This window comes from Lissotriton vulgaris, chromosome 1_2 (genome assembly GCF_964263255.1).
Source record: "Lissotriton vulgaris chromosome 1_2, aLisVul1.2, whole genome shotgun sequence".
Taxonomy (NCBI): Eukaryota; Metazoa; Chordata; class Amphibia; order Caudata; family Salamandridae; genus Lissotriton; species Lissotriton vulgaris.
Genome location: NC_141686.1, coordinates 228,305,866 through 228,332,529, shown reverse-complemented (window position 1 = coordinate 228,332,529; position 26,664 = coordinate 228,305,866). Strand labels below are relative to the sequence as shown.

Genomic DNA, 26,664 nt, shown 5'->3' with positions numbered 1-26,664 from the left:
TATCAAATGAACTTTATAAAGCTGATCAACAGCTAATAGCTCATTATTTCATTTCAGAACATCTCTGCACCTCATTATAGCAGATTGGCTCTGTGGCGCAATGGATAGCGCATTGGACTTCTAGGTGAATGTAAAAAAGATATTCAAAGGTTGTGGGTTCGAATCCCACCAGAGTCAGTTTTATCCCTGTTACCCTGTTATCCCAAGTACCAATTCATTATTATATTCTCTGTATTTAGTACTAATACCGGCAACCATCTTAACCCCTTGCGTGCTGATGACAGAACGGTTCCGTCATCAGCTACGGGTGAGCTGTGCTGATGACGAAACCGTTCCGTCATGACTCCGCCCGCGCAAGGCGGAGTCAGCACAGGCGGAAAATACGCCCCGCACGCAAGGGGTTAAAAAACGTAGTGATAGTTGGGACACTTCCTAATGTTGATAATGTCATTTTGTGGGGTGCTGCCATAGAGCCTGGATAGCTCAGTCGGTAGAGCATCAGACTTTTAATCTGAGGGCCCAGGGTTCAAGTCCCTGTTCAGGCGGTTGTTTCCTTTAAAGAAAAAGTACTCTAATTGTATGCTCTTTTTGTGGACCCCTGCATGACGAATAAGATATTCCATTACTAAAATTGCAAAAACGTCTTTCATGGAGTTGTGAAATACACATCTGTCTCACATATTATGTGCCATTTGACTAAACTTAAGTCGTACGTAGATTTACCAATGGTATCATGTAGTCTGAGACTGTGAATATCATTTCACCAATTCAATATTCAAAATATAGCCATGGTTATAGTATCAAATTAACTTTATAAAGCTGATCAACAGCTAATAGCTCATTATTTCATTTCAGAACATCTCTGCACCTCATTATAGCAGATTGGCTCTGTGGCGCAATGGATAGCACATTGGACTTCTAGGTGAATGTAAAAAAGATATTCAAAGGTTGTGGGTTCGAATCCCACCAGAGTCAGTTTTATCCCTGTTATCCTGTTATCCCAAGTACCAATTCATTATTATATTCTCTGTATTTAGTACTAATACCGGCAACCATCTTAACCCCTTGCGTGCTGATGACAGAACGGTTCCGTCATCAGCTACGGGTGAGCTGTGCTGATGACGAAACCGTTCCGTCATGACTCCGCCCGCGCAAGGCGGAGTCAGCACAGGTGGAAAATACGCCCCGCACGCAAGGGGTTAAAAAACGTAGTGATAGTTGGGACACTTCCTAATGTTTATAATGTCATTTTGTGGGGTGCTACCTCAGAGCCTGGATAGCTCAGTCGGTATAGCATCAGACTTTTAATCTGAGGGCCCAGGGTTCAAGTCCCTGTTCAGGCGGCTTGGTTAAAGAAAATGTATATCAATTGCATACTCTTTTCAGGATCCAATGAATGGGAAGTCCAATTACAGATGGTTCAAAAAAGTCTTGATCGAGTCCTTACATACCCATCTGTGCTCTACTTTCTTTGACAAGGGTTAAGAAGACTTACCCAAACTGTATCATGTAGTTTGACATGTTGATTATCTTTTATCCAATTCAATGTTCAAAATGTAAGCTAGTGTCCGATTAATTTGATAAAGTTGGTCAACAACTTATAGGTCATCTTTTTATTTGTGAATCTCTGATCACCTTGTTGAATCAGGTCGGATCTCTGGTGCAATGGATTGCGGCTTGGAGTCCTAGGCGAATGTAGCAAAAGCATTCAAACGCTAAGGGTTCGAACACCAACTGGGTCAATTTTATCCTCCTCTATTTTATAACTAATTGAAACAGTAACCAGCAATCCTGCTTCTCCATCACCAGAAACATTTACCAAAATGGCAGTAAAAGAAAGTCTACTTAAACAGAGACTGTTTGCTTTGAAAATGTTGCATAGTCTATGCCCAAGAGGAAATTCCCAATGATACTGCTGAAAATGTAATTTAGGAGTTAGTAATAGTATTTGGCCCTTTATTCATTTCACAGTGTCATTTTAAGCACGTGATTTCTATGTCATCCGAAAATGAGATAGTACAAATTTCAGGAGTTAAAATGGATTACGTGTGCTGCTGAAATTTCAAATGCTTAAAATATCAATTCATTATTAAACTCTAGAATATTCATAGCTAATATATGTAATTATATAAATATACAAAGTGTAGGTCAGTGTACGTCCACATTTGTTTAGCTGATTTTAAGGTAGAGTATAGCAGAGCCTGGATAGCTCAGTCGGTAGAGCATCAGACTTTTAATCTGAGGGTCCAGGGTTCAAGTCCCTGTTCAGGCGGTTGTTTCCTTTAAAGAAAAAGTACTCTAATTGTATGCTCTTTTTGTGGACCCCTGCATGATGAATAAGATATTCCATTACTAAAATTGCAAAAACGTCTTTCATGGAGTTGTGAAATACACATCTGTCTCACATATTATGTGCCATTTGACTAAACTTAAGTCGTACGTAGATTTACCAATGGTATCATGTAGTCTGAGACGGTGAATATCATTTTACCAATTCAATATTCAAAATATAGCCATGGTTATAGTATCAAACGAACTTTATAAAGCTGATCAACAGCTAAAGCTCATTATTTCATTTCGGAACATCTCTGCACCTCATTATAGCAGATTGGCTCTGTGGCGCAATGGATAGCGCATTGGACTTCTAGGTGAATGTAAAAAAGATATTCAAAGGTTGTGGGTTCGAATCCCACCAGAGTCAGTTTTATCCCTGTTACCCTGTTATCCCAAGTACCAATTCATTATTATATTCTCTGTATTTAGTACTAATACCGGCAACCATCTTAACCCCTTGCGTGCTGATGACAGAACGGTTCCGTCATCAGCTACGGGTGAGCTGTGCTGATGACGAAACCGTTCCGTCATGACTCCGCCCGCGCAAGGCGGAGTCAGCACAGGCGGAAAATACGCCCCACACGCAAGGGGTTAAAAAACGTAGTGATAGTTGGGACACTTCCTAATGTTGATAATGTCATTTTGTGGGGTGCTGCCATAGAGCCTGGATAGCTCAGTCGGTATAGCATCAGACTTTTAATCTGAGGGCCCAGGGTTCAAGTCCCTGTTCAGGCGGCTTGGTTAAAGAAAATGTATATCAATTGCATACTCTTTTCAGGATCCAATGAATGGGAAGTCCAATTACAGATGGTTCAAAAAAGTCTTGATCGAGTCCTTACATACCCATCTGTGCTCTACTTTCTTTGACAAGGGTTAAGAAGACTTACCCAAACTGTATCATGTAGTTTGACATGTTGATTATCTTTTATCCAATTCAATGTTCAAAATGTAAGCTAGTGTCCGATTAATTTGATAAAGTTGGTCAACAACTTATAGGTCATCTTTTTATTTGTGAATCTCTGATCACCTTGTTGAATCAGGTCGGATCTCTGGTGCAATGGATTGCGGCTTGGAGTCCTAGGCGAATGTAGCAAAAGCATTCAAACGCTAAGGGTTCGAACACCAACTGGGTCAATTTTATCCCTCCTCTATTTTATAACTAATTGAAACAGTAACCAGCAATCCTGCTTCTCCATCACCAGAAACATTTACCAAAATGGCAGTAAAAGAAAGTCTACTTAAACAGAGACTGTTTGCTTTGAAAATGTTGCATAGTCTATGCCCAAGAGGAAATTCCCAATGATACTGCTGAAAATGTAATTTAGGAGTTAGTAATAGTATTTGGCCCTTTATTAATTTCACAGTGTCATTTTAAGCACGTGATTTCTATGTCATCCGAAAATGAGATAGTACAAATTTCAGGAGTTAAAATGGATTACGTGTGCTGCTGAAATTTCAAATGCTTAAAATATCAATTCATTATTAAACTCTATAATATTCATAGCTAATATATGTAATTATATAAATATACAAAGTGTAGGTCAGTGTACGTCCACATTTGTTTAGCTGATTTTAAGGTAGAGTATAGCAGAGCCTGGATAGCTCAGTCGGTAGAGCATCAGACTTTTAATCTGAGGGTCCAGGGTTCAAGTCCCTGTTCAGGCGGTTGTTTCCTTTAAAGAAAAAGTACTCTAATTGTATGCTCTTTTTGTGGACCCCTGCATGATGAATAAGATATTCCATTACTAAAATTGCAAAAACGTCTTTCATGGAGTTGTGAAATACACATCTGTCTCACATATTATGTGCCATTTGACTAAACTTAAGTCGTACGTAGATTTACCAATGGTATCATGTAGTCTGAGACGGTGAATATCATTTTATCAATTCAATATTCAAAATATAGCCATGGTTATAGTATCAAACGAACTTTATAAAGCTGATCAACAGCTAAAGCTCATTATTTCATTTCGGAACATCTCTGCACCTCATTATAGCAGATTGGCTCTGTGGCGCAATGGATAGCGCATTGGACTTCTAGGTGAATGTAAAAAAGATATTCAAAGGTTGTGGGTTCGAATCCCACCAGAGTCAGTTTTATCCCTGTTACCCTGTTATCCCAAGTACCAATTCATTATTATATTCTCTGTATTTAGTACTAATACCGGCAACCATCTTAACCCCTTGCGTGCTGATGACAGAACGGTTCCGTCATCAGCTACGGGTGAGCTGTGCTGATGACGAAACCGTTCCGTCATGACTCCGCCCGCGCAAGGCGGAGTCAGCACAGGCGGAAAATACGCCCCACACGCAAGGGGTTAAAAAACGTAGTGATAGTTGGGACACTTCCTAATGTTGATAATGTCATTTTGTGGGGTGCTGCCATAGAGCCTGGATAGCTCAGTCGGTAGAGCATCAGACTTTTAATCTGAGGGCCCAGGGTTCAAGTCCCTGTTCAGGCGGCTTGGTTAAAGAAAATGTATATCAATTGCATACTCTTTTCAGGATCCAATGAATGGGAAGTCCAATTACAGATGGTTCAAAAAAGTCTTGATCGAGTCCTTACATACCCATCTGTGCTCTACTTTCTTTGACAAGGGTTAAGAAGACTTACCCAAACTGTATCATGTAGTTTGACATGTTGATTATCTTTTATCCAATTCAATGTTCAAAATGTAAGCTAGTGTCCGATTAATTTGATAAAGTTGGTCAACAACTTATAGGTCATCTTTTTATTTGTGAATCTCTGATCACCTTGTTGAATCAGGTCGGATCTCTGGTGCAATGGATTGCGGCTTGGAGTCCTAGGCGAATGTAGCAAAAGCATTCAAACGCTAAGGGTTCGAACACCAACTGGGTCGATTTTATCCCTCCTCTATTTTATAACTAATTGAAACAGTAACCAGCAATCCTGCTTCTCCATCACCAGAAACATTTACCAAAATGGCAGTAAAAGAAAGTCTACTTAAACAGAGACTGTTTGCTTTGAAAATGTTGCATAGTCTATGCCCAAGAGGAAATTCCCAATGATACTGCTGAAAATGTAATTTAGGAGTTAGTAATAGTATTTGGCCCTTTATTAATTTCACAGTGTCATTTTAAGCACGTGATTTCTATGTCATCCGAAAATGAGATAGTACAAATTTCAGGAGTTAAAATGGATTACGTGTGCTGCTGAAATTTCAAATGCTTAAAATATCAATTCATTATTAAACTCTAGAATATTGATTGCTAATATATGTAATTATATAAATATACAAAGTGTAGGTCAGTGTACGTCCACATTTGTTTAGCTGATTTTAAGGTAGAGTATAGCAGAGCCTGGATAGCTCAGTCGGTAGAGCATCAGACTTTTAATCTGAGGGTCCAGGGTTCAAGTCCCTGTTCAGGCGGTTGTTTCCTTTAAAGAAAAAGTACTCTAATTGTATGCTCTTTTTGTGGACCCCTGCATGACGAATAAGATATTCCATTACTAAAATTGCAAAAACGTCTTTCATGGACTTGTGAAATAAACATCTGTCTCACATATTATGTGCCATTTGACTAAACTTAAGTCGTACGTAGATTTACCAATGGTATCATGTAGTCTGAGACTGTGAATATCATTTCACCAATTCAATATTCAAAATATAGCCATGGTTATAGTATCAAATGAACTTTATAAAGCTGATCAACAGCTAATAGCTCATTATTTCATTTCAGAACATCTCTGCACCTCATTATCGCAGATTGGCTCTGTGGCGCAATGGATAGCGCATTGGACTTCTAGGTGAATGTAAAAAAGATATTCAAAGGTTGTGGGTTCGAATCCCACCAGAGTCAGTTTTATCCCTGTTACCCTGTTATCCCAAGTACCAATTCATTATTATATTCTCTGTATTTAGTACTAATACCGGCAACCATCTTAACCCTTTGCGTGCTGATGACAGAACGGTTCCGTCATCAGCTACGGGTGAGCTGTGCTGATGACGAAACCGTTCCGACATGACTCCGCCCGCGCAAGGCGGAGTCAGCACAGGTGGAAAATACGCCCCGCACGCAAGGGGTTAAAAAACGTAGTGATAGTTGGGACACTTCCTAATGTTTATAATGTCATTTTGTGGGGTGCTACCTCAGAGCCTGGATAGCTCAGTCGGTATAGCATCAGACTTTTAATCTGAGGGCCCAGGGTTCAAGTCCCTGTTCAGGCGGCTTGGTTAAAGAAAATGTATATCAATTGCATACTCTTTTCAGGATCCAATGAATGGGAAGTCCAATTACAGATGGTTCAAAAAAGTCTTGATCGAGTCCTTACATACCCATCTGTGCTCTACTTTCTTTGACAAGGGTTAAGAAGACTTACCCAAACTGTATCATGTAGTTTGACATGTTGATTATCTTTTATCCAATTCAATGTTCAAAATGTAAGCTAGTGTCCGATTAATTTGATAAAGTTGGTCAACAACTTATAGGTCATCTTTTTATTTGTGAATCTCTGATCACCTTGTTGAATCAGGTTGGATCTCTGGTGCAATGGATTGCGGCTTGGAGTCCTAGGCGAATGTAGCAAAAGCATTCAAACGCTAAGGGTTCGAACACCAACTGGGTCGATTTTATCCCTCCTCTATTTTATAACTAATTGAAACAGTAACCAGCAATCCTGCTTCTCCATCACCAGAAACATTTACCAAAATGGCAGTAAAAGAAAGTCTACTTAAACAGAGACTGTTTGCTTTGAAAATGTTGCATAGTCTATGCCCAAGAGGAAATTCCCAATGATACTGCTGAAAATGTAATTTAGGAGTTAGTAATAGTATTTGGCCCTTTATTAATTTCACAGTGTCATTTTAAGCACGTGATTTCTATGTCATCCGAAAATGAGATAGTACAAATTTCAGGAGTTAAAATGGATTACGTGTGCTGCTGAAATTTCAAATGCTTAAAATATCAATTCATTATTAAACTCTAGAATATTCATAGCTAATATATGTAATTATATAAATATACAAAGTGTAGGTCAGTGTACGTCCACATTTGTTTAGCTGATTTTAAGGTAGAGTATAGCAGAGCCTGGATAGCTCAGTCGGTAGAGCATCAGACTTTTAATCTGAGGGTCCAGGGTTCAAGTCCCTGTTCAGGCGGTTGTTTCCTTTAAAGAAAAAGTACTCTAATTGTATGCTCTTTTTGTGGACCCCTGCATGATGAATAAGATATTCCATTACTAAAATTGCAAAAACGTCTTTCATGGAGTTGTGAAATACACATCTGTCTCACATATTATGTGCCATTTGACTAAACTTAAGTCGTACGTAGATTTACCAATGGTATCATGTAGTCTGAGACGGTGAATATCATTTCACCAATTCAATATTCAAAATATAGCCATGGTTATAGTATCAAACGAACTTTATAAAGCTGATCAACAGCTAAAGCTCATTATTTCATTTCGGAACATCTCTGCACCTCATTATAGCAGATTGGCTCTGTGGCGCAATGGATAGCGCATTGGACTTCTAGGTGAATGTAAAAAAGATATTCAAAGGTTGTGGGTTCGAATCCCACCAGAGTCAGTTTTATCCCTGTTACCCTGTTATCCCAAGTACCAATTCATTATTATATTCTCTGTATTTAGTACTAATACCGGCAACCATCTTAACCCTTTGCGTGCTGATGACAGAACGGTTCCGTCATCAGCTACGGGTGAGCTGTGCTGATGACGAAACCGTTCCGTCATGACTCCGCCCGCGCAAGGCGGAGTCAGCACACGTGGAAAATACGCCCCGCACGCAAGGGGTTAAAAAACGTAGTGATAGTTGGGACACTTCCTAATGTTTATAATGTCATTTTGTGGGGTGCTGCCTCAGAGCCTGGATAGCTCAGTCGGTATAGCATCAGACTTTTAATCTGAAGGCCCAGGGTTCAAGTCCCTGTTCAGGCGGCTTGGTTAAAGAAAATGTATATCAATTGCATACTCTTTTCAGGATCCAATGAATGGGAAGTCCAATTACAGATGGTTCAAAAAAGTCTTGATCGAGTCCTTACATACCCATCTGTGCTCTACTTTCTTTGACAAGGGTTAAGAAGACTTACCCAAACTGTATCATGTAGTTTGACATGTTGATTATCTTTTATCCAATTCAATGTTCAAAATGTAAGCTAGTGTCCGATTAATTTGATAAAGTTGGTCAACAACTTATAGGTCATCTTTTTATTTGTGAATCTCTGATCACCTTGTTGAATCAGGTCGGATCTCTGGTGCAATGGATTGCGGCTTGGAGTCCTAGGCGAATGTAGCAAAAGCATTCAAACGCTAAGGGTTCGAACACCAACTGGGTCGATTTTATCCCTCCTCTATTTTATAACTAATTGAAACAGTAACCAGCAATCCTGCTTCTCCATCACCAGAAACATTTACCAAAATGGCAGTAAAAGAAAGTCTACTTAAACAGAGACTGTTTGCTTTGAAAATGTTGCATAGTCTATGCCCAAGAGGAAATTCCCAATGATACTGCTGAAAATGTAATTTAGGAGTTAGTAATAGTATTTGGCCCTTTATTAATTTCACAGTGTCATTTTAAGCACGTGATTTCTATGTCATCCGAAAATGAGATAGTACAAATTTCAGGAGTTAAAATGGATTACGTGTGCTGCTGAAATTTCAAATGCTTAAAATATCAATTCATTATTAAACTCTAGAATATTCATAGCTAATATATGTAATTATATAAATATACAAAGTGTAGGTCAGTGTACGTCCACATTTGTTTAGCTGATTTTAAGGTAGAGTATAGCAGAGCCTGGATAGCTCAGTCGGTAGAGCATCAGACTTTTAATCTGAGGGTCCAGGGTTCAAGTCCCTGTTCAGGCGGTTGTTTCCTTTAAAGAAAAAGTACTCTAATTGTATGCTCTTTTTGTGGACCCCTGCATGATGAATAAGATATTCCATTACTAAAATTGCAAAAACGTCTTTCATGGAGTTGTGAAATACACATCTGTCTCACATATTATGTGCCATTTGACTAAACTTAAGCCGTACGTAGATTTACCAATGGTATCATGTAGTCTGAGACGGTGAATATCATTTCACCAATTCAATATTCAAAATATAGCCATGGTTATAGTATCAAACGAACTTTATAAAGCTGATCAACAGCTAAAGCTCATTATTTCATTTCGGAACATCTCTGCACCTCATTATAGCAGATTGGCTCTGTGGCGCAATGGATAGCGCATTGGACTTCTAGGTGAATGTAAAAAAGATATTCAAAGGTTGTGGGTTCGAATCCCACCAGAGTCAGTTTTATCCCTGTTACCCTGTTATCCCAAGTACCAATTCATTATTATATTCTCTGTATTTAGTACTAATACCGGCAACCATCTTAACCCTTTGCGTGCTGATGACAGAACGGTTCCGTCATCAGCTACGGGTGAGCTGTGCTGATGACGAAACCGTTCCGTCATGACTCCGCCCGCGCAAGGCGGAGTCAGCACACGTGGAAAATACGCCCCGCACGCAAGGGGTTAAAAAACGTAGTGATAGTTGGGACACTTCCTAATGTTTATAATGTCATTTTGTGGGGTGCTGCCTCAGAGCCTGGATAGCTCAGTCGGTATAGCATCAGACTTTTAATCTGAAGGCCCAGGGTTCAAGTCCCTGTTCAGGCGGCTTGGTTAAAGAAAATGTATATCAATTGCATACTCTTTTCAGGATCCAATGAATGGGAAGTCCAATTACAGATGGTTCAAAAAAGTCTTGATCGAGTCCTTACATACCCATCTGTGCTCTACTTTGTTTGACAAGGGTTAAGAAGACTTACCCAAACTGTATCATGTAGTTTGACATGTTGATTATCTTTTATCCAATTCAATGTTCAAAATGTAAGCTAGTGTCCGATTAATTTGATAAAGTTGGTCAACAACTTATAGGTCATCTTTTTATTTGTGAATCTCTGATCACCTTGTTGAATCAGGTCGGATCTCTGGTGCAATGGATTGCGGCTTGGAGTCCTAGGCGAATGTAGCAAAAGCATTCAAACGCTAAGGGTTCGAACACCAACTGGGTCGATTTTATCCCTCCTCTATTTTATAACTAATTGAAACAGTAACCAGCAATCCTGCTTCTCCATCACCAGAAACATTTACCAAAATGGCAGTAAAAGAAAGTCTACTTAAACAGAGACTGTTTGCTTTGAAAATGTTGCATAGTCTATGCCCAAGAGGAAATTCCCAATGATACTGCTGAAAATGTAATTTAGGAGTTAGTAATAGTATTTGGCCCTTTATTAATTTCACAGTGTCATTTTAAGCACGTGATTTCTATGTCATCCGAAAATGAGATAGTACAAATTTCAGGAGTTAAAATGGATTACGTGTGCTGCTGAAATTTCAAATGCTTAAAATATCAATTCATTATTAAACTCTAGAATATTCATAGCTAATATATGTAATTATATAAATATACAAAGTGTAGGTCAGTGTACGTCCACATTTGTTTAGCTGATTTTAAGGTAGAGTATAGCAGAGCCTGGATAGCTCAGTCGGTAGAGCATCAGACTTTTAATCTGAGGGTCCAGGGTTCAAGTCCCTGTTCAGGCGGTTGTTTCCTTTAAAGAAAAAGTACTCTAATTGTATGCTCTTTTTGTGGACCCCTGCATGATGAATAAGATATTCCATTACTAAAATTGCAAAAACGTCTTTCATGGAGTTGTGAAATACACATCTGTCTCACATATTATGTGCCATTTGACTAAACTTAAGTCGTACGTAGATTTACCAATGGTATCATGTAGTCTGAGACGGTGAATATCATTTTATCAATTCAATATTCAAAATATAGCCATGGTTATAGTATCAAACGAACTTTATAAAGCTGATCAACAGCTAAAGCTCATTATTTCATTTCGGAACATCTCTGCACCTCATTATAGCAGATTGGCTCTGTGGCGCAATGGATAGCGCATTGGACTTCTAGGTGAATGTAAAAAAGATATTCAAAGGTTGTGGGTTCGAATCCCACCAGAGTCAGTTTTATCCCTGTTACCCTGTTATCCCAAGTACCAATTCATTATTATATTCTCTGTATTTAGTACTAATACCGGCAACCATCTTAACCCCTTGCGTGCTGATGACAGAACGGTTCCGTCATCAGCTACGGGTGAGCTGTGCTGATGACGAAACCGTTCCGTCATGACTCCGCCCGCGCAAGGCGGAGTCAGCACAGGCGGAAAATACGCCCCGCACGCAAGGGGTTAAAAAACGTAGTGATAGTTGGGACACTTCCTAATGTTGATAATGTCATTTTGTGGGGTGCTGCCATAGAGCCTGGATAGCTCAGTCGGTAGAGCATCAGACTTTTAATCTGAGGGCCCAGGGTTCAAGTCCCTGTTCAGGCGGCTTGGTTAAAGAAAATGTATATCAATTGCATACTCTTTTCAGGATCCAATGAATGGGAAGTCCAATTACAGATGGTTCAAAAAAGTCTTGATCGAGTCCTTACATACCCATCTGTGCTCTACTTTCTTTGACAAGGGTTAAGAAGACTTACCCAAACTGTATCATGTAGTTTGACATGTTGATTATCTTTTATCCAATTCAATGTTCAAAATGTAAGCTAGTGTCCGATTAATTTGATAAAGTTGGTCAACAACTTATAGGTCATCTTTTTATTTGTGAATCTCTGATCACCTTGTTGAATCAGGTCGGATCTCTGGTGCAATGGATTGCGGCTTGGAGTCCTAGGCGAATGTAGCAAAAGCATTCAAACGCTAAGGGTTCGAACACCAACTGGGTCGATTTTATCCCTCCTCTATTTTATAACTAATTGAAACAGTAACCAGCAATCCTGCTTCTCCATCACCAGAAACATTTACCAAAATGGCAGTAAAAGAAAGTCTACTTAAACAGAGACTGTTTGCTTTGAAAATGTTGCATAGTCTATGCCCAAGAGGAAATTCCCAATGATACTGCTGAAAATGTAATTTAGGAGTTAGTAATAGTATTTGGCCCTTTATTAATTTCACAGTGTCATTTTAAGCACGTGATTTCTATGTCATCCGAAAATGAGATAGTACAAATTTCAGGAGTTAAAATGGATTACGTGTGCTGCTGAAATTTCAAATGCTTAAAATATCAATTCATTATTAAACTCTAGAATATTCATAGCTAATATATGTAATTATATAAATATACAAAGTGTAGGTCAGTGTACGTCCACATTTGTTTAGCTGATTTTAAGGTAGAGTATAGCAGAGCCTGGATAGCTCAGTCGGTAGAGCATCAGACTTTTAATCTGAGGGTCCAGGGTTCAAGTCCCTGTTCAGGCGGTTGTTTCCTTTAAAGAAAAAGTACTCTAATTGTATGCTCTTTTTGTGGACCCCTGCATGATGAATAAGATATTCCATTACTAAAATTGCAAAAACGTCTTTCATGGAGTTGTGAAATACACATCTGTCTCACATATTATGTGCCATTTGACTAAACTTAAGTCGTACGTAGATTTACCAATGGTATCATGTAGTCTGAGACGGTGAATATCATTTCACCAATTCAATATTCAAAATATAGCCATGGTTATAGTATCAAACGAACTTTATAAAGCTGATCAACAGCTAAAGCTCATTATTTCATTTCGGAACATCTCTGCACCTCATTATAGCAGATTGGCTCTGTGGCGCAATGGATAGCGCATTGGACTTCTAGGTGAATGTAAAAAAGATATTCAAAGGTTGTGGGTTCGAATCCCACCAGAGTCAGTTTTATCCCTGTTACCCTGTTATCCCAAGTACCAATTCATTATTATATTCTCTGTATTTAGTACTAATACCGGCAACCATCTTAACCCTTTGCGTGCTGATGACAGAACGGTTCCGTCATCAGCTACGGGTGAGCTGTGCTGATGACGAAACCGTTCCGTCATGACTCCGCCCGCGCAAGGCGGAGTCAGCACACGTGGAAAATACGCCCCGCACGCAAGGGGTTAAAAAACGTAGTGATAGTTGGGACACTTCCTAATGTTTATAATGTCATTTTGTGGGGTGCTGCCTCAGAGCCTGGATAGCTCAGTCGGTATAGCATCAGACTTTTAATCTGAAGGCCCAGGGTTCAAGTCCCTGTTCAGGCGGCTTGGTTAAAGAAAATGTATATCAATTGCATACTCTTTTCAGGATCCAATGAATGGGAAGTCCAATTACAGATGGTTCAAAAAAGTCTTGATCGAGTCCTTACATACCCATCTGTGCTCTACTTTCTTTGACAAGGGTTAAGAAGACTTACCCAAACTGTATCATGTAGTTTGACATGTTGATTATCTTTTATCCAATTCAATGTTCAAAATGTAAGCTAGTGTCCGATTAATTTGATAAAGTTGGTCAACAACTTATAGGTCATCTTTTTATTTGTGAATCTCTGATCACCTTGTTGAATCAGGTCGGATCTCTGGTGCAATGGATTGCGGCTTGGAGTCCTAGGCGAATGTAGCAAAAGCATTCAAACGCTAAGGGTTCGAACACCAACTGGGTCGATTTTATCCCTCCTCTATTTTATAACTAATTGAAACAGTAACCAGCAATCCTGCTTCTCCATCACCAGAAACATTTACCAAAATGGCAGTAAAAGAAAGTCTACTTAAACAGAGACTGTTTGCTTTGAAAATGTTGCATAGTCTATGCCCAAGAGGAAATTCCCAATGATACTGCTGAAAATGTAATTTAGGAGTTAGTAATAGTATTTGGCCCTTTATTAATTTCACAGTGTCATTTTAAGCACGTGATTTCTATGTCATCCGAAAATGAGATAGTACAAATTTCAGGAGTTAAAATGGATTACGTGTGCTGCTGAAATTTCAAATGCTTAAAATATCAATTCATTATTAAACTCTAGAATATTCATAGCTAATATATGTAATTATATAAATATACAAAGTGTAGGTCAGTGTACGTCCACATTTGTTTAGCTGATTTTAAGGTAGAGTATAGCAGAGCCTGGATAGCTCAGTCGGTAGAGCATCAGACTTTTAATCTGAGGGTCCAGGGTTCAAGTCCCTGTTCAGGCGGTTGTTTCCTTTAAAGAAAAAGTACTCTAATTGTATGCTCTTTTTGTGGACCCCTGCATGATGAATAAGATATTCCATTACTAAAATTGCAAAAACGTCTTTCATGGAGTTGTGAAATACACATCTGTCTCACATATTATGTGCCATTTGACTAAACTTAAGCCGTACGTAGATTTACCAATGGTATCATGTAGTCTGAGACGGTGAATATCATTTCACCAATTCAATATTCAAAATATAGCCATGGTTATAGTATCAAACGAACTTTATAAAGCTGATCAACAGCTAAAGCTCATTATTTCATTTCGGAACATCTCTGCACCTCATTATAGCAGATTGGCTCTGTGGCGCAATGGATAGCGCATTGGACTTCTAGGTGAATGTAAAAAAGATATTCAAAGGTTGTGGGTTCGAATCCCACCAGAGTCAGTTTTATCCCTGTTACCCTGTTATCCCAAGTACCAATTCATTATTATATTCTCTGTATTTAGTACTAATACCGGCAACCATCTTAACCCTTTGCGTGCTGATGACAGAACGGTTCCGTCATCAGCTACGGGTGAGCTGTGCTGATGACGAAACCGTTCCGTCATGACTCCGCCCGCGCAAGGCGGAGTCAGCACACGTGGAAAATACGCCCCGCACGCAAGGGGTTAAAAAACGTAGTGATAGTTGGGACACTTCCTAATGTTTATAATGTCATTTTGTGGGGTGCTGCCTCAGAGCCTGGATAGCTCAGTCGGTATAGCATCAGACTTTTAATCTGAAGGCCCAGGGTTCAAGTCCCTGTTCAGGCGGCTTGGTTAAAGAAAATGTATATCAATTGCATACTCTTTTCAGGATCCAATGAATGGGAAGTCCAATTACAGATGGTTCAAAAAAGTCTTGATCGAGTCCTTACATACCCATCTGTGCTCTACTTTCTTTGACAAGGGTTAAGAAGACTTACCCAAACTTTATCATGTAGTTTGACATGTTGATTACCTTTTATCCAATTCAATGTTCAAAATGTAAGCTAGTGTCCGATTAATTTGATAAAGTTGGTCAACAACTTATAGGTCATCTTTTTATTTGTGAATCTCTGATCACCTTGTTGAATCAGGTCGGATCTCTGGTGCAATGGATTGCGGCTTGGAGTCCTAGGCGAATGTAGCAAAAGCATTCAAAAGCTAAGGGTTCGAACACCAACTGGGTCGATTTTATCCCTCCTCTATTTTATAACTAATTGAAACAGTAACCAGCAATCCTGCTTCTCCATCACCAGAAACATTTACCAAAATGGCAGTAAAAGAAAGTCTACTTAAACAGAGACTGTTTGCTTTGAAAATGTTGCATAGTCTATGCCCAAGAGGAAATTCCCAATGATACTGCTGAAAATGTAATTTAGGAGTTAGTAATAGTATTTGGCCCTTTATTAATTTCACAGTGTCATTTTAAGCACGTGATTTCTATGTCATCCGAAAATGAGATAGTACAAATTTCAGGAGTTAAAATGGATTACGTGTGCTGCTGAAATTTCAAATGCTTAAAATATCAATTCATTATTAAACTCTAGAATATTCATAGCTAATATATGTAATTATATAAATATACAAAGTGTAGGTCAGTGTACGTCCACATTTGTTTAGCTGATTTTAAGGTAGAGTATAGCAGAGCCTGGATAGCTCAGTCGGTAGAGCATCAGACTTTTAATCTGAGGGTCCAGGGTTCAAGTCCCTGTTCAGGCGGTTGTTTCCTTTAAAGAAAAAGTACTCTAATTGTATGCTCTTTTTGTGGACCCCTGCATGATGAATAAGATATTCCATTACTAAAATTGCAAAAACGTCTTTCATGGAGTTGTGAAATACACATCTGTCTCACATATTATGTGCCATTTGACTAAACTTAAGTCGTACGTAGATTTACCAATGGTATCATGTAGTCTGAGACGGTGAATATCATTTTATCAATTCAATATTCAAAATATAGCCATGGTTATAGTATCAAACGAACTTTATAAAGCTGATCAACAGCTAAAGCTCATTATTTCATTTCGGAACATCTCTGCACCTCATTATAGCAGATTGGCTCTGTGGCGCAATGGATAGCGCATTGGACTTCTAGGTGAATGTAAAAAAGATATTCAAAGGTTGTGGGTTCGAATCCCACCAGAGTCAGTTTTATCCCTGTTACCCTGTTATCCCAAGTACCAATTCATTATTATATTCTCTGTATTTAGTACTAATACCGGCAACCATCTTAACCCCTTGCGTGCTGATGACAGAACGGTTCCGTCATCAGCTACGGGTGAGCTGTGCTGATGACGAAACCGTTCCGTCATGACTCCGCCCGCGCAAGGCGGAGTCAGCACAGGCGGAAAATACGCCCCGCACGCAAGGGGTTAAAAAACGTAGTGATAGTTGGGACACTTCCTAATGTTGATAATGTCATTTTGTGGGGTGCTGCCATAGAGCCTGGATAGCTCAGTCGGTAGAGCATCAGACTTTTAATCTGAGGGCCCAGGGTTCAAGTCCCTGTTCAGGCGGCTTGGTTAAAGAAAATGTATATCAATTGCATACTCTTTTCAGGATCCAATGAATGGGAAGTCCAATTACAGATGGTTCAAAAAAGTCTTGATCGAGTCCTTACATACCCATCTGTGCTCTACTTTCTTTGACAAGGGTTAAGAAGACTTACCCAAACTGTATCATGTAGTTTGACATGTTGATTATCTTTTATCCAATTCAATGTTCAAAATGTAAGCTAGTGTCCGATTAATTTGATAAAGTTGGTCAACAACTTATAGGTCATCTTTTTATTTGTGAATCTCTGATCACCTTGTTGAATCAGGTCGGATCTCTGGTGCAATGGATTGCGGCTTGGAGTCCTAGGCGAATGTAGCAAAAGCATTCAAACGCTAAGGGTTCGAACACCAACTGGGTCGATTTTATCCCTCCTCTATTTTATAACTAATTGAAACAGTAACCAGCAATCCTGCTTCTCCATCACCAGAAACATTTACCAAAATGGCAGTAAAAGAAAGTCTACTTAAACAGAGACTGTTTGCTTTGAAAATGTTGCATAGTCTATGCCCAAGAGGAAATTCCCAATGATACTGCTGAAAATGTAATTTAGGAGTTAGTAATAGTATTTGGCCCTTTATTAATTTCACAGTGTCATTTTAAGCACGTGATTTCTATGTCATCCGAAAATGAGATAGTACAAATTTCAGGAGTTAAAATGGATTACGTGTGCTGCTGAAATTTCAAATGCTTAAAATATCAATTCATTATTAAACTCTAGAATATTCATAGCTAATATATGTAATTATATAAATATACAAAGTGTAGGTCAGTGTACGTCCACATTTGTTTAGCTGATTTTAAGGTAGAGTATAGCAGAGCCTGGATAGCTCAGTCAGTAGAGCATCAGACTTTTAATCTGAGGGTCCAGGGTTCAAGTCCCTGTTCAGGCGGTTGTTTCCTTTAAAGAAAAAGTACTCTAATTGTATGCTCTTTTTGTGGACCCCTGCATGATGAATAAGATATTCCATTACTAAAATTGCAAAAACGTCTTTCATGGAGTTGTGAAATACACATCTGTCTCACATATTATGTGCCATTTGACTAAACTTAAGTCGTACGTAGATTTACCAATGGTATCATGTAGTCTGAGACGGTGAATATCATTTCACCAATTCAATATTCAAAATATAGCCATGGTTATAGTATCAAACGAACTTTATAAAGCTGATCAACAGCTAAAGCTCATTATTTCATTTCGGAACATCTCTGCACCTCATTATAGCAGATTGGCTCTGTGGCGCAATGGATAGCGCATTGGACTTCTAGGTGAATGTAAAAAAGATATTCAAAGGTTGTGGGTTCGAATCCCACCAGAGTCAGTTTTATCCCTGTTACCCTGTTATCCCAAGTACCAATTCATTATTATATTCTCTGTATTTAGTACTAATACCGGCAACCATCTTAACCCTTTGCGTGCTGATGACAGAACGGTTCCGTCATCAGCTACGGGTGAGCTGTGCTGATGACGAAACCGTTCCGTCATGACTCCGCCCGCGCAAGGCGGAGTCAGCACACGTGGAAAATACGCCCCGCACGCAAGGGGTTAAAAAACGTAGTGATAGTTGGGACACTTCCTAATGTTTATAATGTCATTTTGTGGGGTGCTGCCTCAGAGCCTGGATAGCTCAGTCGGTATAGCATCAGACTTTTAATCTGAAGGCCCAGGGTTCAAGTCCCTGTTCAGGCGGCTTGGTTAAAGAAAATGTATATCAATTGCATACTCTTTTCAGGATCCAATGAATGGGAAGTCCAATTACAGATGGTTCAAAAAAGTCTTGATCGAGTCCTTACATACCCATCTGTGCTCTACTTTCTTTGACAAGGGTTAAGAAGACTTACCCAAACTGTATCATGTAGTTTGACATGTTGATTATCTTTTATCCAATTCAATGTTCAAAATGTAAGCTAGTGTCCGATTAATTTGATAAAGTTGGTCAACAACTTATAGGTCATCTTTTTATTTGTGAATCTCTGATCACCTTGTTGAATCAGGTCGGATCTCTGGTGCAATGGATTGCGGCTTGGAGTCCTAGGCGAATGTAGCAAAAGCATTCAAACGCTAAGGGTTCGAACACCAACTGGGTCGATTTTATCCCTCCTCTATTTTATAACTAATTGAAACAGTAACCAGCAATCCTGCTTCTCCATCACCAGAAACATTTACCAAAATGGCAGTAAAAGAAAGTCTACTTAAACAGAGACTGTTTGCTTTGAAAATGTTGCATAGTCTATGCCCAAGAGGAAATTCCCAATGATACTGCTGAAAATGTAATTTAGGAGTTAGTAATAGTATTTGGCCCTTTATTAATTTCACAGTGTCATTTTAAGCACGTGATTTCTATGTCATCCGAAAATGAGATAGTACAAATTTCAGGAGTTAAAATGGATTACGTGTGCTGCTGAAATTTCAAATGCTTAAAATATCAATTCATTATTAAACTCTAGAATATTCATAGCTAATATATGTAATTATATAAATATACAAAGTGTAGGTCAGTGTACGTCCACATTTGTTTAGCTGATTTTAAGGTAGAGTATAGCAGAGCCTGGATAGCTCAGTCGGTAGAGCATCAGACTTTTAATCTGAGGGTCCAGGGTTCAAGTCCCTGTTCAGGCGGTTGTTTCCTTTAAAGAAAAAGTACTCTAATTGTATGCTCTTTTTGTGGACCCCTGCATGATGAATAAGATATTCCATTACTAAAATTGCAAAAACGTCTTTCATGGAGTTGTGAAATACACATCTGTCTCACATATTATGTGCCATTTGACTAAACTTAAGTCGTACGTAGATTTACCAATGGTATCATGTAGTCTGAGACGGTGAATATCATTTCACCAATTCAATATTCAAAATATAGCCATGGTTATAGTATCAAACGAACTTTATAAAGCTGATCAACAGCTAAAGCTCATTATTTCATTTCGGAACATCTCTGCACCTCATTATAGCAGATTGGCTCTGTGGCGCAATGGATAGCGCATTGGACTTCTAGGTGAATGTAAAAAAGATATTCAAAGGTTGTGGGTTCGAATCCCACCAGAGTCAGTTTTATCCCTGTTACCCTGTTATCCCAAGTACCAATTCATTATTATATTCTCTGTATTTAGTACTAATACCGGCAACCATCTTAACCCTTTGCGTGCTGATGACAGAACGGTTCCGTCATCAGCTACGGGTGAGCTGTGCTGATGACGAAACCGTTCCGTCATGACTCCGCCCGCGCAAGGCGGAGTCAGCACACGTGGAAAATACGCCCCGCACGCAAGGGGTTAAAAAACGTAGTGATAGTTGGGACACTTCCTAATGTTTATAATGTCATTTTGTGGGGTGCTGCCTCAGAGCCTGGATAGCTCAGTCGGTATAGCATCAGACTTTTAATCTGAAGGCCTAGGGTTCAAGTCCCTGTTCAGGCGGCTTGGTTAAAGAAAATGTATATCAATTGCATACTCTTTTCAGGATCCAATGAATGGGAAGTCCAATTACAGATGGTTCAAAAAAGTCTTGATCGAGTCCTTACATACCCATCTGTGCTCTACTTTCTTTGACAAGGGTTAAGAAGACTTACCCAAACTGTATCATGTAGTTTGACATGTTGATTATCTTTTATCCAATTCAATGTTCAAAATGTAAGCTAGTGTCCGATTAATTTGATAAAGTTGGTCAACAACTTATAGGTCATCTTTTTATTTGTGAATCTCTGATCACCTTGTTGAATCAGGTCGGATCTCTGGTGCAATGGATTGCGGCTTGGAGTCCTAGGCGAATGTAGCAAAAGCATTCAAACGCTAAGGGTTCGAACACCAACTGGGTCGATTTTATCCCTCCTCTATTTTATAACTAATTGAAACAGTAACCAGCAATCCTGCTTCTCCATCACCAGAAACATTTACCAAAATGGCAGTAAAAGAAAGTCTACTTAAACAGAGACTGTTTGCTTTGAAAATGTTGCATAGTCTATGCCCAAGAGGAAATTCCCAATGATACTGCTGAAAATGTAATTTAGGAGTTAGTAATAGTATTTGGCCCTTTATTAATTTCACAGTGTCATTTTAAGCACGTGATTTCTATGTCATCCGAAAATGAGATAGTACAAATTTCAGGAGTTAAAATGGATTACGTGTGCTGCTGAAATTTCAAATGCTTAAAATATCAATTCATTATTAAACTCTAGAATATTCATAGCTAATATATGTAATTATATAAATATACAAAGTGTAGGTCAGTGTACGTCCACATTTGTTTAGCTGATTTTAAGGTAGAGTATAGCAGAGCCTGGATAGCTCAGTCGGTAGAGCATCAGACTTTTAATCTGAGGGTCCAGGGTTCAAGTCCCTGTTCAGGCGGTTGTTTCCTTTAAAGAAAAAGTACTCTAATTGTATGCTCTTTTTGTGGACCCCTGCATGATGAATAAGATATTCCATTACTAAAATTGCAAAAACGTCTTTCATGGAGTTGTGAAATACACATCTGTCTCACATATTATGTGCCATTTGACTAAACTTAAGCCGTACGTAGATTTACCAATGGTATCATGTAGTCTGAGACGGTGAATATCATTTCACCAATTCAATATTCAAAATATAGCCATGGTTATAGTATCAAACGAACTTTATAAAGCTGATCAACAGCTAAAGCTCATTATTTCATTTCGGAACATCTCTGCACCTCATTATAGCAGATTGGCTCTGTGGCGCAATGGATAGCGCATTGGACTTCTAGGTGAATGTAAAAAAGATATTCAAAGGTTGTGGGTTCGAATCCCACCAGAGTCAGTTTTATCCCTGTTACCCTGTTATCCCAAGTACCAATTCATTATTATATTCTCTGTATTTAGTACTAATACCGGCAACCATCTTAACCCTTTGCGTGCTGATGACAGAACGGTTCCGTCATCAGCTACGGGTGAGCTGTGCTGATGACGAAACCGTTCCGTCATGACTCCGCCCGCGCAAGGCGGAGTCAGCACACGTGGAAAATACGCCCCGCACGCAAGGGGTTAAAAAACGTAGTGATAGTTGGGACACTTCCTAATGTTTATAATGTCATTTTGTGGGGTGCTGCCTCAGAGCCTGGATAGCTCAGTCGGTATAGCATCAGACTTTTAATCTGAAGGCCCAGGGTTCAAGTCCCTGTTCAGGCGGCTTGGTTAAAGAAAATGTATATCAATTGCATACTCTTTTCAGGATCCAATGAATGGGAAGTCCAATTACAGATGGTTCAAAAAAGTCTTGATCGAGTCCTTACATACCCATCTGTGCTCTACTTTCTTTGACAAGGGTTAAGAAGACTTACCCAAACTGTATCATGTAGTTTGACATGTTGATTATCTTTTATCCAATTCAATGTTCAAAATGTAAGCTAGTGTCCGATTAATTTGATAAAGTTGGTCAACAACTTATAGGTCATCTTTTTATTTGTGAATCTCTGATCACCTTGTTGAATCAGGTCGGATCTCTGGTGCAATGGATTGCGGCTTGGAGTCCTAGGCGAATGTAGCAAAAGCATTCAAACGCTAAGGGTTCGAACACCAACTGGGTCGATTTTATCCCTCCTCTATTTTATAACTAATTGAAACAGTAACCAGCAATCCTGCTTCTCCATCACCAGAAACATTTACCAAAATGGCAGTAAAAGAAAGTCTACTTAAACAGAGACTGTTTGCTTTGAAAATGTTGCATAGTCTATGCCCAAGAGGAAATTCCCAATGATACTGCTGAAAATGTAATTTAGGAGTTAGTAATAGTATTTGGCCCTTTATTAATTTCACAGTGTCATTTTAAGCACGTGATTTCTATGTCATCCGAAAATGAGATAGTACAAATTTCAGGAGTTAAAATGGATTACGTGTGCTGCTGAAATTTCAAATGCTTAAAATATCAATTCATTATTAAACTCTAGAATATTCATAGCTAATATATGTAATTATATAAATATACAAAGTGTAGGTCAGTGTACGTCCACATTTGTTTAGCTGATTTTAAGGTAGAGTATAGCAGAGCCTGGATAGCTCAGTCGGTAGAGCATCAGACTTTTAATCTGAGGGTCCAGGGTTCAAGTCCCTGTTCAGGCGGTTGTTTCCTTTAAAGAAAAAGTACTCTAATTGTATGCTCTTTTTGTGGACCCCTGCATGATGAATAAGATATTCCATTACTAAAATTGCAAAAACGTCTTTCATGGAGTTGTGAAATACACATCTGTCTCACATATTATGTGCCATTTGACTAAACTTAAGTCGTACGTAGATTTACCAATGGTATCATGTAGTCTGAGACGGTGAATATCATTTTATCAATTCAATATTCAAAATATAGCCATGGTTATAGTATCAAACGAACTTTATAAAGCTGATCAACAGCTAAAGCTCATTATTTCATTTCGGAACATCTCTGCACCTCATTATAGCAGATTGGCTCTGTGGCGCAATGGATAGCGCATTGGACTTCTAGGTGAATGTAAAAAAGATATTCAAAGGTTGTGGGTTCGAATCCCACCAGAGTCAGTTTTATCCCTGTTACCCTGTTATCCCAAGTACCAATTCATTATTATATTCTCTGTATTTAGTACTAATACCGGCAACCATCTTAACCCCTTGCGTGCTGATGACAGAACGGTTCCGTCATCAGCTACGGGTGAGCTGTGCTGATGACGAAACCGTTCCGTCATGACTCCGCCCGCGCAAGGCGGAGTCAGCACAGGCGGAAAATACGCCCCGCACGCAAGGGGTTAAAAAACGTAGTGATAGTTGGGACACTTCCTAATGTTGATAATGTCATTTTGTGGGGTGCTGCCATAGAGCCTGGATAGCTCAGTCGGTAGAGCATCAGACTTTTAATCTGAGGGCCCAGGGTTCAAGTCCCTGTTCAGGCGGCTTGGTTAAAGAAAATGTATATCAATTGCATACTCTTTTCAGGATCCAATGAATGGGAAGTCCAATTACAGATGGTTCAAAAAAGTCTTGATCGAGTCCTTACATACCCATCTGTGCTCTACTTTCTTTGACAAGGGTTAAGAAGACTTACCCAAACTGTATCATGTAGTTTGACATGTTGATTATCTTTTATCCAATTCAATGTTCAAAATGTAAGCTAGTGTCCGATTAATTTGATAAAGTTGGTCAACAACTTATAGGTCATCTTTTTATTTGTGAATCTCTGATCACCTTGTTGAATCAGGTCGGATCTCTGGTGCAATGGATTGCGGCTTGGAGTCCTAGGCGAATGTAGCAAAAGCATTCAAACGCTAAGGGTTCGAACACCAACTGGGTCGATTTTATCCCTCCTCTATTTTATAACTAATTGAAACAGTAACCAGCAATCCTGCTTCTCCATCACCAGAAACATTTACCAAAATGGCAGTAAAAGAAAGTCTACTTAAACAGAGACTGTTTGCTTTGAAAATGTTGCATAGTCTATGCCCAAGAGGAAATTCCCAATGATACTGCTGAAAATGTAATTTAGGAGTTAGTAATAGTATTTGGCCCTTTATTAATTTCACAGTGTCATTTTAAGCACGTGATTTCTATGTCATCCGAAAATGAGATAGTACAAATTTCAGGAGTTAAAATGGATTACGTGTGCTGCTGAAATTTCAAATGCTTAAAATATCAATTCATTATTAAACTCTAGAATATTGATTGCTAATATATGTAATTATATAAATATACAAAGTGTAGGTCAGTGTACGTCCACATTTGTTTAGCTGATTTTAAGGTAGAGTATAGCAGAGCCTGGATAGCTCAGTCGGTAGAGCATCAGACTTTTAATCTGAGGGTCCAGGGTTCAAGTCCCTGTTCAGGCGGTTGTTTCCTTTAAAGAAAAAGTACTCTAATTGTATGCTCTTTTTGTGGACCCCTGCATGACGAATAAGATATTCCATTACTAAAATTGCAAAAACGTCTTTCATGGACTTGTGAAATAAACATCTGTCTCACATATTATGTGCCATTTGACTAAACTTAAGTCGTACGTAGATTTACCAATGGTATCATGTAGTCTGAGACTGTGAATATCATTTCACCAATTCAATATTCAAAATATAGCCATGGTTATAGTATCAAATGAACTTTATAAAGCTGATCAACAGCTAATAGCTCATTATTTCATTTCAGAACATCTCTGCACCTCATTATCGCAGATTGGCTCTGTGGCGCAATGGATAGCGCATTGGACTTCTAGGTGAATGTAAAAAAGATATTCAAAGGTTGTGGGTTCGAATCCCACCAGAGTCAGTTTTATCCCTGTTACCCTGTTATCCCAAGTACCAATTCATTATTATATTCTCTGTATTTAGTACTAATACCGGCAACCATCTTAACCCTTTGCGTGCTGATGACAGAACGGTTCCGTCATCAGCTACGGGTGAGCTGTGCTGATGACGAAACCGTTCCGTCATGACTCCGCCCGCGCAAGGCGGAGTCAGCACAGGTGGAAAATACGCCCCGCACGCAAGGGGTTAAAAAACGTAGTGATAGTTGGGACACTTCCTAATGTTTATAATGTCATTTTGTGGGGTGCTACCTCAGAGCCTGGATAGCTCAGTCGGTATAGCATCAGACTTTTAATCTGAGGGCCCAGGGTTCAAGTCCCTGTTCAGGCGGCTTGGTTAAAGAAAATGTATATCAATTGCATACTCTTTTCAGGATCCAATGAATGGGAAGTCCAATTACAGATGGTTCAAAAAAGTCTTGATCGAGTCCTTACATACCCATCTGTGCTCTACTTTCTTTGACAAGGGTTAAGAAGACTTACCCAAACTGTATCATGTAGTTTGACATGTTGATTATCTTTTATCCAATTCAATGTTCAAAATGTAAGCTAGTGTCCGATTAATTTGATAAAGTTGGTCAACAACTTATAGGTCATCTTTTTATTTGTGAATCTCTGATCACCTTGTTGAATCAGGTCGGATCTCTGGTGCAATGGATTGCGGCTTGGAGTCCTAGGCGAATGTAGCAAAAGCATTCAAACGCTAAGGGTTCGAACACCAACTGGGTCAATTTTATCCCTCCTCTATTTTATAACTAATTGAAACAGTAACCAGCAATCCTGCTTCTCCATCACCAGAAACATTTACCAAAATGGCAGTAAAAGAAAGTCTACTTAAACAGAGACTGTTTGCTTTGAAAATGTTGCATAGTCTATGCCCAAGAGGAAATTCCCAATGATACTGCTGAAAATGTAATTTAGGAGTTAGTAATAGTATTTGGCCCTTTATTAATTTCACAGTGTCATTTTAAGCACGTGATTTCTATGTCATCCGAAAATGAGATAGTACAAATTTCAGGAGTTAAAATGGATTACGTGTGCTGCTGAAATTTCAAATGCTTAAAATATCAATTCATTATTAAACTCTAGAATATTCATAGCTAATATATGTAATTATATAAATATACAAAGTGTAGGTCAGTGTACGTCCACATTTGTTTAGCTGATTTTAAGGTAGAGTATAGCAGAGCCTGGATAGCTCAGTCGGTAGAGCATCAGACTTTTAATCTGAGGGTCCAGGGTTCAAGTCCCTGTTCAGGCGGTTGTTTCCTTTAAAGAAAAAGTACTCTAATTGTATGCTCTTTTTGTGGACCCCTGCATGATGAATAAGATATTCCATTACTAAAATTGCAAAAACGTCTTTCATGGACTTGTGAAATAAACATCTGTCTCACATATTATGTGCCATTTGACTAAACTTAAGTCGTACGTAGATTTACCAATGGTATCATGTAGTCTGAGACTGTGAATATC

At 38.9% G+C, this 26,664-nt stretch overlaps 35 non-coding genes across 35 annotated transcripts; all 35 read left to right on the top strand.

Moving 5' to 3' along the window:
- The first annotated feature begins 86 nt into the window (after positions 1 to 86).
- TRNAR-UCU (transfer RNA arginine (anticodon UCU)) lies at positions 87 to 177 on the top strand. The gene is given in 2 exon segments: positions 87 to 123; positions 142 to 177. It is a non-coding gene; the product is annotated as a tRNA-Arg (tRNA).
- Positions 178 to 472: 295 nt separating this feature from the next.
- TRNAK-UUU (transfer RNA lysine (anticodon UUU)) lies at positions 473 to 545 on the top strand. The gene has a single exon. It is a non-coding gene; the product is annotated as a tRNA-Lys (tRNA).
- A 339-nt stretch (positions 546 to 884) lies between these two features.
- TRNAR-UCU (transfer RNA arginine (anticodon UCU)) lies at positions 885 to 975 on the top strand. Its single transcript is given in 2 exon segments — positions 885 to 921; positions 940 to 975. It is a non-coding gene; the product is annotated as a tRNA-Arg (tRNA).
- Positions 976 to 2,199: 1,224 nt separating this feature from the next.
- On the top strand, positions 2,200 to 2,272 carry TRNAK-UUU (transfer RNA lysine (anticodon UUU)). Its single transcript has one exon. It is a non-coding gene; the product is annotated as a tRNA-Lys (tRNA).
- Positions 2,273 to 2,610: 338 nt separating this feature from the next.
- TRNAR-UCU (transfer RNA arginine (anticodon UCU)) lies at positions 2,611 to 2,701 on the top strand. The gene is given in 2 exon segments: positions 2,611 to 2,647; positions 2,666 to 2,701. It is a non-coding gene; the product is annotated as a tRNA-Arg (tRNA).
- Positions 2,702 to 3,926: 1,225 nt separating this feature from the next.
- On the top strand, positions 3,927 to 3,999 carry TRNAK-UUU (transfer RNA lysine (anticodon UUU)). The gene has a single exon. It is a non-coding gene; the product is annotated as a tRNA-Lys (tRNA).
- A 338-nt stretch (positions 4,000 to 4,337) lies between these two features.
- TRNAR-UCU (transfer RNA arginine (anticodon UCU)) lies at positions 4,338 to 4,428 on the top strand. The gene is given in 2 exon segments: positions 4,338 to 4,374; positions 4,393 to 4,428. It is a non-coding gene; the product is annotated as a tRNA-Arg (tRNA).
- A 295-nt stretch (positions 4,429 to 4,723) lies between these two features.
- Positions 4,724 to 4,796, top strand: TRNAK-UUU (transfer RNA lysine (anticodon UUU)). The gene has a single exon. It is a non-coding gene; the product is annotated as a tRNA-Lys (tRNA).
- Positions 4,797 to 5,653: 857 nt separating this feature from the next.
- Positions 5,654 to 5,726, top strand: TRNAK-UUU (transfer RNA lysine (anticodon UUU)). The gene has a single exon. It is a non-coding gene; the product is annotated as a tRNA-Lys (tRNA).
- Positions 5,727 to 6,065: 339 nt separating this feature from the next.
- TRNAR-UCU (transfer RNA arginine (anticodon UCU)) lies at positions 6,066 to 6,156 on the top strand. Its single transcript is given in 2 exon segments — positions 6,066 to 6,102; positions 6,121 to 6,156. It is a non-coding gene; the product is annotated as a tRNA-Arg (tRNA).
- A 1,225-nt stretch (positions 6,157 to 7,381) lies between these two features.
- TRNAK-UUU (transfer RNA lysine (anticodon UUU)) lies at positions 7,382 to 7,454 on the top strand. Its single transcript has one exon. It is a non-coding gene; the product is annotated as a tRNA-Lys (tRNA).
- A 338-nt stretch (positions 7,455 to 7,792) lies between these two features.
- On the top strand, positions 7,793 to 7,883 carry TRNAR-UCU (transfer RNA arginine (anticodon UCU)). The gene is given in 2 exon segments: positions 7,793 to 7,829; positions 7,848 to 7,883. It is a non-coding gene; the product is annotated as a tRNA-Arg (tRNA).
- A 1,225-nt stretch (positions 7,884 to 9,108) lies between these two features.
- Positions 9,109 to 9,181, top strand: TRNAK-UUU (transfer RNA lysine (anticodon UUU)). Its single transcript has one exon. It is a non-coding gene; the product is annotated as a tRNA-Lys (tRNA).
- A 338-nt stretch (positions 9,182 to 9,519) lies between these two features.
- On the top strand, positions 9,520 to 9,610 carry TRNAR-UCU (transfer RNA arginine (anticodon UCU)). Its single transcript is given in 2 exon segments — positions 9,520 to 9,556; positions 9,575 to 9,610. It is a non-coding gene; the product is annotated as a tRNA-Arg (tRNA).
- A 1,225-nt stretch (positions 9,611 to 10,835) lies between these two features.
- On the top strand, positions 10,836 to 10,908 carry TRNAK-UUU (transfer RNA lysine (anticodon UUU)). The gene has a single exon. It is a non-coding gene; the product is annotated as a tRNA-Lys (tRNA).
- Positions 10,909 to 11,246: 338 nt separating this feature from the next.
- TRNAR-UCU (transfer RNA arginine (anticodon UCU)) lies at positions 11,247 to 11,337 on the top strand. Its single transcript is given in 2 exon segments — positions 11,247 to 11,283; positions 11,302 to 11,337. It is a non-coding gene; the product is annotated as a tRNA-Arg (tRNA).
- A 295-nt stretch (positions 11,338 to 11,632) lies between these two features.
- TRNAK-UUU (transfer RNA lysine (anticodon UUU)) lies at positions 11,633 to 11,705 on the top strand. The gene has a single exon. It is a non-coding gene; the product is annotated as a tRNA-Lys (tRNA).
- An 857-nt stretch (positions 11,706 to 12,562) lies between these two features.
- TRNAK-UUU (transfer RNA lysine (anticodon UUU)) lies at positions 12,563 to 12,635 on the top strand. Its single transcript has one exon. It is a non-coding gene; the product is annotated as a tRNA-Lys (tRNA).
- Positions 12,636 to 12,973: 338 nt separating this feature from the next.
- On the top strand, positions 12,974 to 13,064 carry TRNAR-UCU (transfer RNA arginine (anticodon UCU)). Its single transcript is given in 2 exon segments — positions 12,974 to 13,010; positions 13,029 to 13,064. It is a non-coding gene; the product is annotated as a tRNA-Arg (tRNA).
- Positions 13,065 to 14,289: 1,225 nt separating this feature from the next.
- On the top strand, positions 14,290 to 14,362 carry TRNAK-UUU (transfer RNA lysine (anticodon UUU)). The gene has a single exon. It is a non-coding gene; the product is annotated as a tRNA-Lys (tRNA).
- A 338-nt stretch (positions 14,363 to 14,700) lies between these two features.
- On the top strand, positions 14,701 to 14,791 carry TRNAR-UCU (transfer RNA arginine (anticodon UCU)). Its single transcript is given in 2 exon segments — positions 14,701 to 14,737; positions 14,756 to 14,791. It is a non-coding gene; the product is annotated as a tRNA-Arg (tRNA).
- Positions 14,792 to 16,016: 1,225 nt separating this feature from the next.
- On the top strand, positions 16,017 to 16,089 carry TRNAK-UUU (transfer RNA lysine (anticodon UUU)). Its single transcript has one exon. It is a non-coding gene; the product is annotated as a tRNA-Lys (tRNA).
- Positions 16,090 to 16,427: 338 nt separating this feature from the next.
- On the top strand, positions 16,428 to 16,518 carry TRNAR-UCU (transfer RNA arginine (anticodon UCU)). Its single transcript is given in 2 exon segments — positions 16,428 to 16,464; positions 16,483 to 16,518. It is a non-coding gene; the product is annotated as a tRNA-Arg (tRNA).
- A 295-nt stretch (positions 16,519 to 16,813) lies between these two features.
- On the top strand, positions 16,814 to 16,886 carry TRNAK-UUU (transfer RNA lysine (anticodon UUU)). Its single transcript has one exon. It is a non-coding gene; the product is annotated as a tRNA-Lys (tRNA).
- A 1,268-nt stretch (positions 16,887 to 18,154) lies between these two features.
- On the top strand, positions 18,155 to 18,245 carry TRNAR-UCU (transfer RNA arginine (anticodon UCU)). The gene is given in 2 exon segments: positions 18,155 to 18,191; positions 18,210 to 18,245. It is a non-coding gene; the product is annotated as a tRNA-Arg (tRNA).
- A 1,225-nt stretch (positions 18,246 to 19,470) lies between these two features.
- TRNAK-UUU (transfer RNA lysine (anticodon UUU)) lies at positions 19,471 to 19,543 on the top strand. The gene has a single exon. It is a non-coding gene; the product is annotated as a tRNA-Lys (tRNA).
- Positions 19,544 to 19,881: 338 nt separating this feature from the next.
- Positions 19,882 to 19,972, top strand: TRNAR-UCU (transfer RNA arginine (anticodon UCU)). Its single transcript is given in 2 exon segments — positions 19,882 to 19,918; positions 19,937 to 19,972. It is a non-coding gene; the product is annotated as a tRNA-Arg (tRNA).
- A 1,225-nt stretch (positions 19,973 to 21,197) lies between these two features.
- TRNAK-UUU (transfer RNA lysine (anticodon UUU)) lies at positions 21,198 to 21,270 on the top strand. Its single transcript has one exon. It is a non-coding gene; the product is annotated as a tRNA-Lys (tRNA).
- A 338-nt stretch (positions 21,271 to 21,608) lies between these two features.
- Positions 21,609 to 21,699, top strand: TRNAR-UCU (transfer RNA arginine (anticodon UCU)). Its single transcript is given in 2 exon segments — positions 21,609 to 21,645; positions 21,664 to 21,699. It is a non-coding gene; the product is annotated as a tRNA-Arg (tRNA).
- Positions 21,700 to 22,924: 1,225 nt separating this feature from the next.
- On the top strand, positions 22,925 to 22,997 carry TRNAK-UUU (transfer RNA lysine (anticodon UUU)). Its single transcript has one exon. It is a non-coding gene; the product is annotated as a tRNA-Lys (tRNA).
- Positions 22,998 to 23,335: 338 nt separating this feature from the next.
- On the top strand, positions 23,336 to 23,426 carry TRNAR-UCU (transfer RNA arginine (anticodon UCU)). The gene is given in 2 exon segments: positions 23,336 to 23,372; positions 23,391 to 23,426. It is a non-coding gene; the product is annotated as a tRNA-Arg (tRNA).
- Positions 23,427 to 23,721: 295 nt separating this feature from the next.
- On the top strand, positions 23,722 to 23,794 carry TRNAK-UUU (transfer RNA lysine (anticodon UUU)). The gene has a single exon. It is a non-coding gene; the product is annotated as a tRNA-Lys (tRNA).
- Positions 23,795 to 24,651: 857 nt separating this feature from the next.
- Positions 24,652 to 24,724, top strand: TRNAK-UUU (transfer RNA lysine (anticodon UUU)). Its single transcript has one exon. It is a non-coding gene; the product is annotated as a tRNA-Lys (tRNA).
- A 339-nt stretch (positions 24,725 to 25,063) lies between these two features.
- Positions 25,064 to 25,154, top strand: TRNAR-UCU (transfer RNA arginine (anticodon UCU)). The gene is given in 2 exon segments: positions 25,064 to 25,100; positions 25,119 to 25,154. It is a non-coding gene; the product is annotated as a tRNA-Arg (tRNA).
- Positions 25,155 to 26,379: 1,225 nt separating this feature from the next.
- On the top strand, positions 26,380 to 26,452 carry TRNAK-UUU (transfer RNA lysine (anticodon UUU)). Its single transcript has one exon. It is a non-coding gene; the product is annotated as a tRNA-Lys (tRNA).
- Positions 26,453 to 26,664: the final 212 nt, after the last annotated feature.